At 39.9% G+C, this 12,770-nt stretch overlaps 1 protein-coding gene across 4 annotated transcripts in view; it reads left to right on the top strand.

Annotated features, from left to right (window-relative positions):
* The window catches only part of PLXNB2 (plexin B2), a 257,671-nt gene that overhangs the window by 112,074 nt on the left and 132,827 nt on the right, over positions 1-12,770 (top strand). The gene's annotated exons all lie outside the window — the stretch shown is intronic.

Here is a 12,770-nt window from a genome sequence, read left to right as displayed (position 1 = left end):
ACATTAAACCTTTTAAATTGCGGCCCACTTCTAATTTCTCAATGTCTTTTTTGTTAATCGATAGTAAATGGTTATATTCTTCTTGCTTCTCCTTCAGCCTTTGTTCACACTTCGCCTTCGTTCATCCTACATACAGCCCATAGGACACAACTCTTGCAGCATTTGCCTTAGCACATGCACTTAGGCTGCAAGCCTAAGCCCAAGTTCCACAGAAATACGTACGAGTAAGCGTAACGTGGAAAAATGTGGAGAAAACTAATCTGCAAATTCTTTTTTGGTAGATGTTTTCTTGCTTCTGTCTCTGTGTTGGGCACGTAACTGGCCTGGGAGCGCCGGGCAGCCCGTGAAGCATGCAGGCTTCTTGGATGAGCCCAGCAAGCTGACTGAAGGTGCCAGCAAGCGTGTAAAGCAGGGAGCAGAGCTGCCGTGGGAACACCTGCTCCCAGAGGGCCCGCCGAACCGGTCCCCAAAGACACCAGTCATTAACGAAGGAACTTGTTAAACCTATTCCACCACTAAAGCGTAATCTTCCTGAAAGGCTTATAGCTCCTTTTTGAAAACGTTAAGCTAATCTAAGTAAACTCTGCAGAGTTGTGTCTGAATGTCCTTTCTGAAAGTGGTGCGTATCTACAGTGCTCTTTCTTTGAGGGAGAAAGCTTTGTTGCCCTTTGTCAAAGAAATTTCCATTAAAAACAAAAAAAGGGAGAGAGAGAGCTGAGGAAATAAGGAAGATCTTTTATCCACTGGTGGTCGTTTATAGATATGAAAATAACTTAGGTGACTTAAATCCCAGCTGCAGGAGGAAGCACAACAAATGGTAGGATAAGTTATTTCTCCTGCTTGAGAGTAGGAACCCAAATCATCCTGTGCTCTTTTAAAAGTTTGGAGAGATATCTTTTATTTTAATGAGAACCATATAGGCTTTTGTGTGTGTTCAGATGTGCAGAATAAATTGAAACTTGCATTCTGCGTGCTGCCACACATTAAGGCCTGGAATGTAGTTGTACTTCTGGCCTAGCGAGATCAGGTTGTTTTTTTTGTTTTTTTTTTTTTTTTTTTTTTTTTTTTTTTTTTTTTTTTTTTTGTTCAAGCATAAGCTTAATTCATTCTTCATAGTCAATTGAACTCCAGCATTTTTCAAGCCAGCTGCCAATTGTGATACATGCACTACTTGCTTTGTGGTGCATTCTTTTGTGCCCCTGGTAAGAAATTGTGAACGCTAGCCTGGTGACCTTAACCTTTTTGGAGGTAAAAATGAGACCCTTGTTTGTGCAGACTAAAGTTTTCACTAAAGTTTTCAATTTTTTTAAGCTTTTTTTTCTTCTTTTTCTGCTATCTGAGAATAATGTCCTCCCTTTATGTATGTGAACTTTGTATAGCCAACTAAAAGCAAGGAAACACATTGATGGACCTTGGCACCAGAGACCGTTTTCTTGTTTCCATTCACTAATGAAAGGTCACCTTGTCATCCAGCCCAGCAGTGTACTCACAGTAGCTTGCAGATAAGAATATGAAGGGAAATTCATCCTTACTGAAGCAAAAAAGTTGCTCTCGAAAGAAGGCTCACTTTTAGGTTTACTTTTGCTCAGTGACATGTTCTATTGGGATTTTTCTGTTTTTTTAAATTATGACAACAAAGAGTAGTTGTGCAGTAACATCATCCGGAAGGCATAAATATGGAGTTTCTTTTCTCTCTCTCTTTTTCTTTTGTAGGAGTTTTGAATAATCATATTTGATAAATAAATTTATTGAGTGCTGGCATTGTAAACTATCACAAAGATTGAATCAGCTTTGTAACCAGTTTTGTATAGTTTGGGGTTAAAAGAAAAATGATTTTTACGGTTCTAACCCTACGGTTTTAAGGGACTGGTTATCTTCTATCTTATTTCTTTTCAACATATTTGTATGTTTTCTTCCTGTTCAGAAATGCTTCTTCTTCAACTTAAGATCATGTTAGAGAAAATTACTCATGTATTTTGTATTGAATAGCTGAATTGGAAGGAAATATTTGGAAACACTCTAGCTTCTTTCATTAAAAATGTTAAAAGAGAACCACACAGAGATGGGTTATCCAGTGTTATTAGGTAAAATTTTGTTTCTTGGAAAGCTGTCCAAAAAAGTAGTTTCTAAATTAGATTATCCATTGTTAGGAGGAACATTCCTGAAATATCTTAAAAAGGAGGGCTTTTCAGTGAATTTTTTGACTGCTTGCCTTTGTCCCTTGAAGAATGCTAAAGTTGCCTACTTGTATAAGATAAATTTAGCTGCAAATCTCAGTAATTTTTTTTTCATGTTTGAGCAATGTGAAGCAAAAAAGTAATGGACTGATGTTGCTCCTAGGAAATTCCTACAATACCAGTCATAATTACTGATTTTTATGGAGTTTTGAGTTGTTGGTGAGGCTTTGTTCGGAATACATTTAAATTACTACCATATGTGTTTCAAAAAACTTATTTCTTTCCATTAGAATTAATTTTCTCATCTAGTTGAAGGAAGGGAACTGGTATAATATTCCAAAATTACGGTTTATGTTGTTGCTGTTACACCACTGGTCATACCCAAAGAAAGACAGTGTAAAGCCCAGGTAGAGAATTTATAGGGCAGTTTGTAAGCTGCATACCAGTATTTTGAAATACACATCTGAAGTTTAGGGTCTATTTTATTATATTTTATTTACAGATACCAAATCTAGAAAGACATCAGTCTTTCAAATGTTAAGAGAGTAAAACTGGTATGTCCCAAGAATCTCAAAGCAGTGTTTTCAGAACTGTTCTAACAGGAACTGTCTGACCAAAATACTGAGCTTTTTACATGACTAGTGAAGATGTTTATGGTTTGGGATTTTATAACCATTTATTTCTTCTTCCATGGTGTTACATTATAGACTTTGGGGGTTTGTTTCTGGAAACTAGACCCTCTTTTAAAGTGTTTTTCTTTTTTATCCTTTAATATATTGACTTTGGTCACCAGACAAGACTGGAATAGATGCATTTATTAGTCTAGCATGAAAAGTCAACATCTGTTGTGCTTTAAAGCAGATTTCAAAGTGAATCCAAGTAAATTGTAGAAAATCTGTAATCCTAATAAGAGGATGAACTTGACATAATCACTGCTTTTTAGTGAAATAAATTTTCTGCTTTATTGGGAGATAATTTAATGGAACATGTCTAAAAAGGGGGAGAGGAGGGGTCTAAGGAAAATGTAACATAATGATTATACAAAAGTAACAGGTGAATTTAGCCAGGTTTTTATTCTAATATGAGCAGGTCTTGCAAATTCCTAAGGCAAAATCCTTATCTGTGGAAAACAGGAGTCAAATATGAAGAGAGTTTCCTCTCTTACACATCTCCCATGTTTAGAGGGAACTGTAACCCAAATACCTCCAGGAATCAAAATGAAGAACTGGATGAGGAAAATATTGACAGATGAATTTAACTGAAGAGACAGAAGTGGAGAAAATATGGAAAAGATTTGATCAGCCTGAAACAGCAGCCATGTCTGAGCTGTGGGCATTGCTGTTCCCTGTGTGTTTTGCCTTCCTTCAGCAAGTGGTAGAGGAGAGGAGGGAGCATATAGGCTTCTCCAGGATACAATATAGGGGAATTATAGACTGCCTTTTTCTGACTATCCTGCTAAACTCATATAGCTTTTACTCATTTTGGGATATGGTAGAAGGAGATAATAGTTAAGTGGAATTGTAAGTAATTGAATAAGAGAAGAAAGGAAGATCTTTTTGAGAGTTTTACGCAAAGATGCTGATAGCTCCTAGAGAGAGAGGCTGGGATTTCCAAATCCCAAGTGTACTTTGAGATCAGCTGCAAAAAGGTGCTAAGAACTAACTATCAGTGGTATTAAAGATAGGCCTGCACATCTTCATTTAATTTCTAAATAACAGGTGTATTTTTCATTTTAATTTCACCTCACCTGGAAGTGATGAGCAGCTCCTTCTGACTTGTCAACACCTTCGATTCATGCTGGTGTTTTCATAGCATTTTCTGTACACAAATGTGGACCACCCTCTTTGAAATGAAACAGAAGCACAAGATACTCAGATGAGGGTTGTCAATGGAAGTTTAGACTTCCCACCTCTAATTTGTCCCTTTTTTTTTGCAGTTTCCTTTTAAAATGGTTCCTTCTTGGGAACTTTATGGTAAGTGTCTGAATGCATCAGCAGTAACTTTCATTTCACCTTCTCAAGTCTCTTCTATAGCAACATCTGGGAAATTCATTTAATTTACTTCAAATGTGAAATTACTTTCAATTTGTCAGCTTTTTACTTTAAGTGTTTAACTCCCAAGTGAAGCACATATCATTAGCTGATATTCTTTCAAGAGTTAAAGTTTGTGTAACTAATAGTCTAAAACTTAGCCAAAACCAAATATTTTGGTGACCATACTTTAATAGCTCCTCAGATTACCCTATGATAAATGGAAATAATTAGGTAGTATATCGCAGTATTGATTATAACAGCGCCATTTCTTTCTCAGTCAGAAAGCACTGTTGTAATAAAACTCACAAGAAAAAACAAGCAAGAAAATGTATTTAGTTTGCTTTGCATTTTATACTGACAGTTTCATGGTGCTTTGGAATGGGCTATAGAAGAGGTAGCAATAAGATGTGACCTTTAATTCCTGAATATTTAGGGTGTAAGCAATGCAAACACCCCATATAAAGCTACCTGTCGTAATGTTATAGTATGCAATTTACTCTCCTGCTTCCTCTAGTCTTCCACCATGCTTTCCCATATGCCCATCACCATGGTACATGAGTATCTATTCCATAGTCTTTTTTTCGCCCGTCCTGGAGGTATGCCTGCATAAGGTGGAAATTAATTTGGCATGAAATGCAAACAGTAAATAAGAATTAGTGTTTGAGCAGTGGAAGATATGAAGTGGCATTGTCCTAAATGTACACAACAGCAACTGATACCCAAATCATTAGTCAGTAACCAGCCTTGTGCGTTACCCCTTGCCAGCCAGCGCAGCCCTGCTCACACCCCATAGTAGCGTGATTCCCTCCACAGAGCTTGGCTGTGCCTGACCTTTGTTCTTTAGCAGCTGAGAGAAGGAGAGATCGGAAGAAGACTAGAGGCACAGCCTTCCCCTCTGCTTTCCGTCTCGTGCCCCTCCTTCTCTGCACCCTTGTGAACGTCCACGGAGGTTCTGGGGGTCCAAGGTGCTGGGGCAGAGCACCATGCGGAGAAGGAACCGTGAATCCCAGGAAGGCAGCAGGAGATGGGACTATGCTAGATTAAGTAGTCACACATCCAAGGACATCACAGAAAGAATAGAGGATTCAAATGCCCTGAACTTCACTTTACTGCTATAGTTTCCAGTGTGTGTGTATGTGGAAGAGAGAGAGAGATTGAAATCCCTCATGGAGATCTCCAAGCTCCTTTCACAGACCCCTGAAATAGCACTGACTCCTGTTTAAAAGGTTTAATACTGCGTGGTGTGATGATGCCTGTTTTCTTGATCGTGGTATTGGCAGTGATGGGATGTTACTGTGCAGTACTCTCTGCCCCTTCAGGGGTGTTGTTCCCAGGCTTTCACCTTCCCAAGCAGGTTAACCAGTATATTGGGTTTTCCTTCTAAGAATCTCTTCTGTCTCCTTTGCAAATAAAACCAATAATAAGCCTCTTTGATGAAACAGTGGATTAAAGTCACTTAAACTCTTACTGCCCTGTCAAAACAGTAAGGAATTTAGATAAAGATTACCAATTTCCATAAAATAGCATACTTTTTTCTGCCTCCTCCTTTTTTCTTTTAATTGAATGGGCCAATTCAGTACATGAAAGGTGAATGGGAAAGTTTTTAAATATTCCACAGAGTCATTGATCTGCGTGTGAAATGGAGCTGGGGGTTTCTGTGCTACTGACCTCCTTGCTGGCACATCACAAGTATGTCAGTGATTGCTGCGTCTGGACACAGAGACAGGGGTGCCTTGAACAGGTCTGGAATTTGAAAAGTACATATCCCCTCTGGAGCATTTAGTTGCATCACTGTGTTTAGAGGGCTTGCTTAATTCAGAGTTAATTATTGAATTCATGCTGAAAAACAGTCTGTTCATTTGCTGCTACACAAAATTTCAGGGAGACTGAGTAGTGCAAAACAGTCATTCTGAGGAGTGATACTGAAATGAAAGTAATTTTCTTACCTTTAGCTCCCTGTTTTCATGGCAAATAGCACTTTAACTAGGCACACTTGAAGGTGCTGCCAGTAAACACTGATGAGTTCTGCAAGGAGGGAAATGATGAATAGGATAGATGGTTATAACTACATAACCATTTAAAAATCTTTTTTCCAATTATGCTTTGTGCAACGAAGACTGTAAGCATCCACAGAAGATGCAATTTTCTGAGCTGCAGGGATTTATTGATTTATTATAATTTTTTCCCCTCCTCCATGGAACTGGTAGGGAGGATTAACTTTCACTTAGACTCAGCTGCCATTTATCACCACTACTGTCCCCCCATTCCCCCTCCAAACGTGCTGCTGAAATGTGGCAGGTGGTTTTACCAGTAATTGCCTGCTATTTCATTCCATTTTAAATGAAAACATGGAGTATGGTGGCCTTCCTCTCTCATCACCAGGATACTTCACAGTCTTGTGGTATTGACCAAGAAAAGGCAGGACAGTGGGCTCCCCTTTAAATTGGAGAGCTGTATTATCCTGCTGTACATTCCCTTAGGAGCAGATAACTTAATTTCGGGGCAATAAGCTTCTGACTCCAGCATTTATTTTTCATGGCATACAAAACAATTTTTTTAAATGCCCCCAATTTCTCTGAATGAAAAAGGAAACCGAACAGAACCTGTGGTAGGCATCACGCTCTGAGCATTTGAAGTGAGCTGCGGCTGTTTCTGTGTGTTGTGCGGAAGTTTCTTTTAGGTTATCAATATGTTGATCTCGTTTGGAGACCTGTAAGCGTGCTCTGGTAGAAGGTGGCTTTTCTTTGGCCCCAGCTGTGCTAAACACTATTATAATTAGCAGGCTGGTTAACTTAATCAGAGCCCTTGGCTCCGGAGAGGTGTTACAGAGTGCACTGTAATTAGCATTTTTATTCCTTTGATCTTGAGTGTGCTCTCTGTTGACAGAAGTACCAAGAGCTGGTTTTGGGGATTTTTTTTTCTTTTAACACTTCAGGAGGTGGAAATCTATTTTGCTAGTGAGATTACAAATTTTTTAATGAGAGGTGTTTTGGTTTTTTTTAATACAACCCTCCCAAAGGAAGAAGAAGATGAGGCGATTTGTCTGCGCGAAGAAGTGGCGGTGTTCAGCGCCGTGGTGTTTGAGCAGGTACACGGCCAGCAGACAGCCTGGGTGCTTGGTATGCCTACGGGTCTCTCGAATTGCATGGGCAATTTTCACCGTATCCAGGCAATTTTCGGTTAACACTTGCTCCGGACTGTCAGCTGTGCGTAGTTGTCGTTTGGTCAGAAAAGGCTCTGCTTCCATGAAGCTAAGGAGGAAGGATGCTGAAGGTGGGATCCGTTTGGTAGAGAAACACAAGGGTTTGGATAATGCCACTGCTGCTAAGGCTTTACGTGCGTGTCGGCAGTAGCAATTGTTACAGTCACTGAAATACAGGCAGCCTGTTGCACATGCCCGAGAGAAACAGGTGGCAAAAGTGTGCAGCAGAGCAGATGACTAGTTTAGTAATGAAAAAAGCGTAACATTTACTCTGTCGGATGAAATCCTGAAGTCTTCCAAAACTTGCATCTGGCGTAACCCAGCAGAACAGAGACGAGTTGCTTTGTACCCACCAAGGATGAAGCACCAGCGGGTTGTGCTTTTCCCCGAGGGTCCACGGCAGATTTTCCCTTTGCCGCCGCACAGGCTGCCAGCATGCCGCTCTCTGTGCCTGGCACGCGCCGCTGGGGCCAGGCGCAGCCTCGGGGACGTTTGGTGGAAGGCGTCGTCGTCTACCTTTCCGGGGAGAGCCTTAGCTGGGCTTGGCGAACGTGCTGTCGCCTGTGCCTGCTCTGCTGTGGGATGGCCAGAACAGCTTGCATCTCCGGCACGTGCACCCTGAATTGGGTACAGTTTGTCTCAGTAGGTTTTGAGTGTTCGGTAACCTGGAACAACAGGTTTATGCAGGTCCTCTACATGCACGTTCTATATGAGCTCATTCATTTTTAATATTAGAGGAAAAGTACTAAACATTTGCTATGTTTATTACAAATGATGGAAAAATGAAAAGTGTCCCCTCCTAAGAACACTTTTTAGGTTTTTAAACTTCTTTTATCTGTCTCTTTCCAGGCTTTTACAATGAGTAAGAAGTACCATATCCCAGTATTTTTGCAGTTCATTTGTATCTGCTTTGCCAGAAGAAAAGTCATGTGCTAACAGAGGCTGTAGAGAGTGCAACCATCATAAGGGACTTCCTATATTATCCTCAGCTTCACTAGATTACTTTTATCTACTCAAAATGAATGAGTAATTTTTAAAACATTTATGTAACTAGGTTTTAGGTCAATAGCAGGTTAAATGGTTTATATAACTAATCTTTCCTGACAGTGAGAGTATGTGGAAAGACCCTCTCTCAGTATTTTTTCAAGATTATTTTCATATCAGCATTAAAGCAGCAAATAGTCTCCTTGACAGTGGACTTGGAAGATTCCCATTATTTGAGGGACATGATAAAAACAGTATAATCTCTTCCAATACTCAACAAAGCCAGCAATTGTCTGTTTCTGCCATTCCAGTTATTTATGTAATTATACTTAATGCCACACAGATTTGAGAAGAAAAAGAAGTTGTTGCTGCTGCTTCTGATTAATATTTTTCCATCCTGAGTTTGTAAAAATAGTAAATGCCTCTTATGGTGGTAGAGAGAAGAAAGGAATATAGATTTGCAAACAATTTAGCAGAGGAACTAAACCAGAGAGGGGGGGACGTGCCTTTTTTGAGACTGTCTCCTGCCCATATAAACATATGATTCTTCAAGTTAATGTACTGCTAGGAAATACTGCCATAGCATAATACAGTTCCTTGCATATTAATACCTTAATTAAACTTAAAGATGTAGTAGCTTTGCAGTTGATTTTAAAGGTATGGGGTTTAGCTAGGCTAAACCTGGATATATCCTGGCTCTCCTGTGTTACCCCATTCTTCTGCATTGCTCTCAGCAAAACTGTTTAGTGTTCGGTGGCTAACAAGTGTTTTAAATCCTAAGGTCCCTCCTCTACTGCTCTGCTTAGCATAGCAAGCATAGCAAGGAAAAAGAGCTGCGGCTGGGAAGCCCCAGCGCTCCAACTACTCCCACATGCTGGAATGATCCCAGGTTGCTTTGAAATACACTTGGAAAGCAATCCCATGCTTTCAGGCTCCAGGGTTAGGGGAGCTGCCATATAACTTACAGATTTGCTAGGTTCACTCATGCTCCAGCCTTATGTATTTTTGCTGCGTTCACTCGTGCTCAGCCTTAGGTATTAGGATTACTTCTTCATGGTGCCTGAAGAGAGAAGGAAACTGAATATATATCAAGGTTACAGCAAAGGGCACAGATTAGGGTTTCAGATCAGGCCCAGCAGTGCTGGCACGTTCATTTAAAGCAGATTCAGGAAAAACAGAGTTTTTTAGGCCTACTTAAGAATTACATATGTGCTGATAGGTTTATGATGGTTATGATTATTCAGGTTGCTCAGTTATAGTATTATACAAATTCACTGCTTCACTCAGCCTAGAAGTTCTGCTTGAGCTAGATAATATCATTTCTAAAAAGATATCCAATCTAGTTTTTTTTAAAGGCCTCATGTGAATGGGAGATTTACTGTATGCGAATGTGAATGGCTTCAGTGGTTTAACTGCAGCCACTTCTAACAGTTACCCCTAATTTTTAGCTTGAATTTTGTTTCAAAGTTCCATTTTCAGCTTTGTATCTTGTTATACCCTTTATTAAATATCTGTCATTAATGTAAGTATTTATGGACTGTGATCAAGACATTCTCAACTTCTTCTTTGTGAAGCTAAGTAGACTGAATTACTTCTGGCTCTTGCTTTAAGGTATGTTTTCATGACTCTGAATCCTTCTTGCAGCTCTTTCCTTAATCCCTTCCAATTTGTTAACACCTTTTGTAAAGTGCAGATGCCAGCCACGGACATGCATTCTTCTTAGAGTTTCCATGAAGCTGTGTAAAGTGACGGAACCAGTCCTGGGCTTCTCAACAATATTAATGAAACTGAATTTTGCCACTGCAAGAACAAGGGTGAAATTAATTCATCCTGGAGATCTAGGCAGGCTATTGCAATTGTGGAAGAGGAAGCAGAGAGAGACAGATGGGGCCAGGGTTGGGAGGAGCTGCTTCCCATCTCCTGCAGTGGCCACGTCTGCCAGCAGTAACAGCAGGAAGAGCAACTCCAGCACAGGCAAAGTAGGCAGCGGTCCATGACTACTACTTAAAGACATTGTTTTGCTAGCTACCCCATTGCCCTGGATAACTGCCAACCTTGCCTGTTCCTAATAATGTCTCTCTGAAGTACCATAACAATATTTTCTGTTTTCTGTATTCCCTAGCTCATGTATCGAAAGAGCTCATTAATTGTCTTAACCACTGTATCGCTGCCAGAGTCTTAACTGCTGCTCGCCGTGACCCCAGAGTCCTTCTCCAAGTCACTACTTCCACACTAGTTCACCATCTTACAAGTGTAACCTGTATTTGTAGAAGCATAACCTTGCATTCTGTAACTCTTATAAGTAATGTTGTTCAGAGCACCCAGTTTAACATATTTTTCAATTCACTCTGAACTGACTTGCCCTTAATCTTGCTGCTTTACCGTTCGCATCACCTTCACCTTGACTGCCACAATGCTATTTTCTTCCATGTCTCTTAAGACTATAGATTAGGAAAGGACCAAGATCTCTCTGTACACAAATAACTGGAAGTTTCATTTAGATCTGGGAATCCCATCTTTTTAAAGTCTTTCCTAATAAGTTGTAACACTTCTCTTTTGTGAGATGCATGCCACCACGTTGCACTTGTCTCTGAGTGGAAGAATTAAAATCAGGAGTCATCTTTAATCTTATGGTTCTGCATGGGGTTCCTACTACTGCAATGCAGCTGAAGATACTGCAGAGGGATATTTAAATTCAAGCCCCAAAAAAGCCTAATTAAAGTGAGGAAAAAAATGTGAATGCATTTCTATTTTTAGGATTCATGAAACTTGCCTTAATGGAACCTTTGGGCTTACATTAGTAGACATTCCATCTTTAATTGGAGCATTTTGCTGCATACTGGTGTTTAAAATAAAGGGTGAGGTAATTAGGCATTTATGTAAAAAGTAAAACATTCAGGGAAGCCGGTGAGCAGTTCTGGATGTGATACTGACTGCACAGATGAAGGCGACAGGGAAGGCAGATAAATGAACAGCAGACAAATATTGTTCTTCCAAATACAGAAATTTGCTGTGCTTTCTGGGTGCTTCCTGCCCTAAAGCAAACAGAACGAAGATATCATAAAACATACCAAAAAATAATTCAAAATAATTTGCACTGTCCAAAACTAATTTCATATCTGCATCAGAAATTGCAGAATATCTCAAGAGTTTTGCTCTGCATAGACACTGCCCTCCCATGCAATAGGTGAACTTCAAGGATATTGTGTTTGTGCCTTTTGCTGCTACCTGCATTATGCACGCACTAAAATAAAATAGGGATTTGCTACCCAGGAAGTAACGTCAGCTCAAGAGTTTTCTGCGGTGGCCAATACAAATACTGAGGCCTCCTCTTGAAAGGGAAAATTACAGGATGCTCCGTGGTGGCCAGTATTGGCTTGGGACTGGCACCAAAACAGCTCCGAGGATTAACATGGGGAGGTCATGTCTACTCCTGAGTGCAAGTGATTTTAATTCCAGAACACCGGTCCTTTTCCCAGTGTGCAAGATCTTAAAAGAATTATGTCACATTGCTGGCATTTACCGTACTAGACACTGTTTAACCATTCAAGTTTGCAAGATTAGTTTTGTGTTCTGAAGTCACACATGCACTGCAACCACTGCTCTTACCGCTGCTTAGTCACAACACCCTTAATTCTATAAGCAGTTAACGTTTTTCAGATATCAGCAGATGGGCCTTCTGTTTTCTACGTGTGATCACATGCTTAGAAAAACTGCATTGCGCTTTTTGCAGGAGCCAAGCAACTAATCGCAGCGGGATGCTTCATCCCAAACCCAAAATGTTATCCTTGAGAGGTGTTGTGTTGCTCGGTGGTTCACGTAACTTATACAAGTAACTTTCACAAGTAGGTTACGTCTCTCTACTCAGAGAATGCTCTGTTTCCACTAGATTTCTAGTCTTTCTAACACATAATTATGTGGGTTCGGTTTTTCCTCTAAGTGTCAGCATGGAAGTGGTAATATCACAACAAGAATCACTTTGTTCCGTTATTCTTAATGGTGGTATTTGAAATCTAAACAGGATATTCTGGTGGTCAGTTATGGAGAGCAATGAGGCATGGACGTTTTGAGCATAGTGCTCTATTTTTTTTTCAATAAAAATGCTACATGGTTGGTTTTCATAGCGATATGGTTCACTACAACAGCACAAGCTTCCCTGGTTTGAAAGGGGCTTCTTCTTAGGGTAAAAGACTAGCAAGTTCATAGGCATCCATGTTGGTCTTTTAATGTAAGCATATATTAATAATTAAGTGATCATCTCCTCCTTCAACACTCCCTTTCTTTTTTTGTTATTTGTGAAGCACTCAAGCATTTCAGAGATATCATGACAACAAACTTTCCTTTGCTAACTGCTCTGCCAAAGGGCAGTCAAAT

This window comes from Rhea pennata, chromosome 1 (assembly GCF_028389875.1).
Source record: "Rhea pennata isolate bPtePen1 chromosome 1, bPtePen1.pri, whole genome shotgun sequence".
NCBI classification, from domain to species: domain Eukaryota; kingdom Metazoa; phylum Chordata; class Aves; order Rheiformes; family Rheidae; genus Rhea; species Rhea pennata.
Note: the sequence above shows the minus strand (reverse complement) of the source record. Positions and strands in the feature narration are given on the sequence as shown.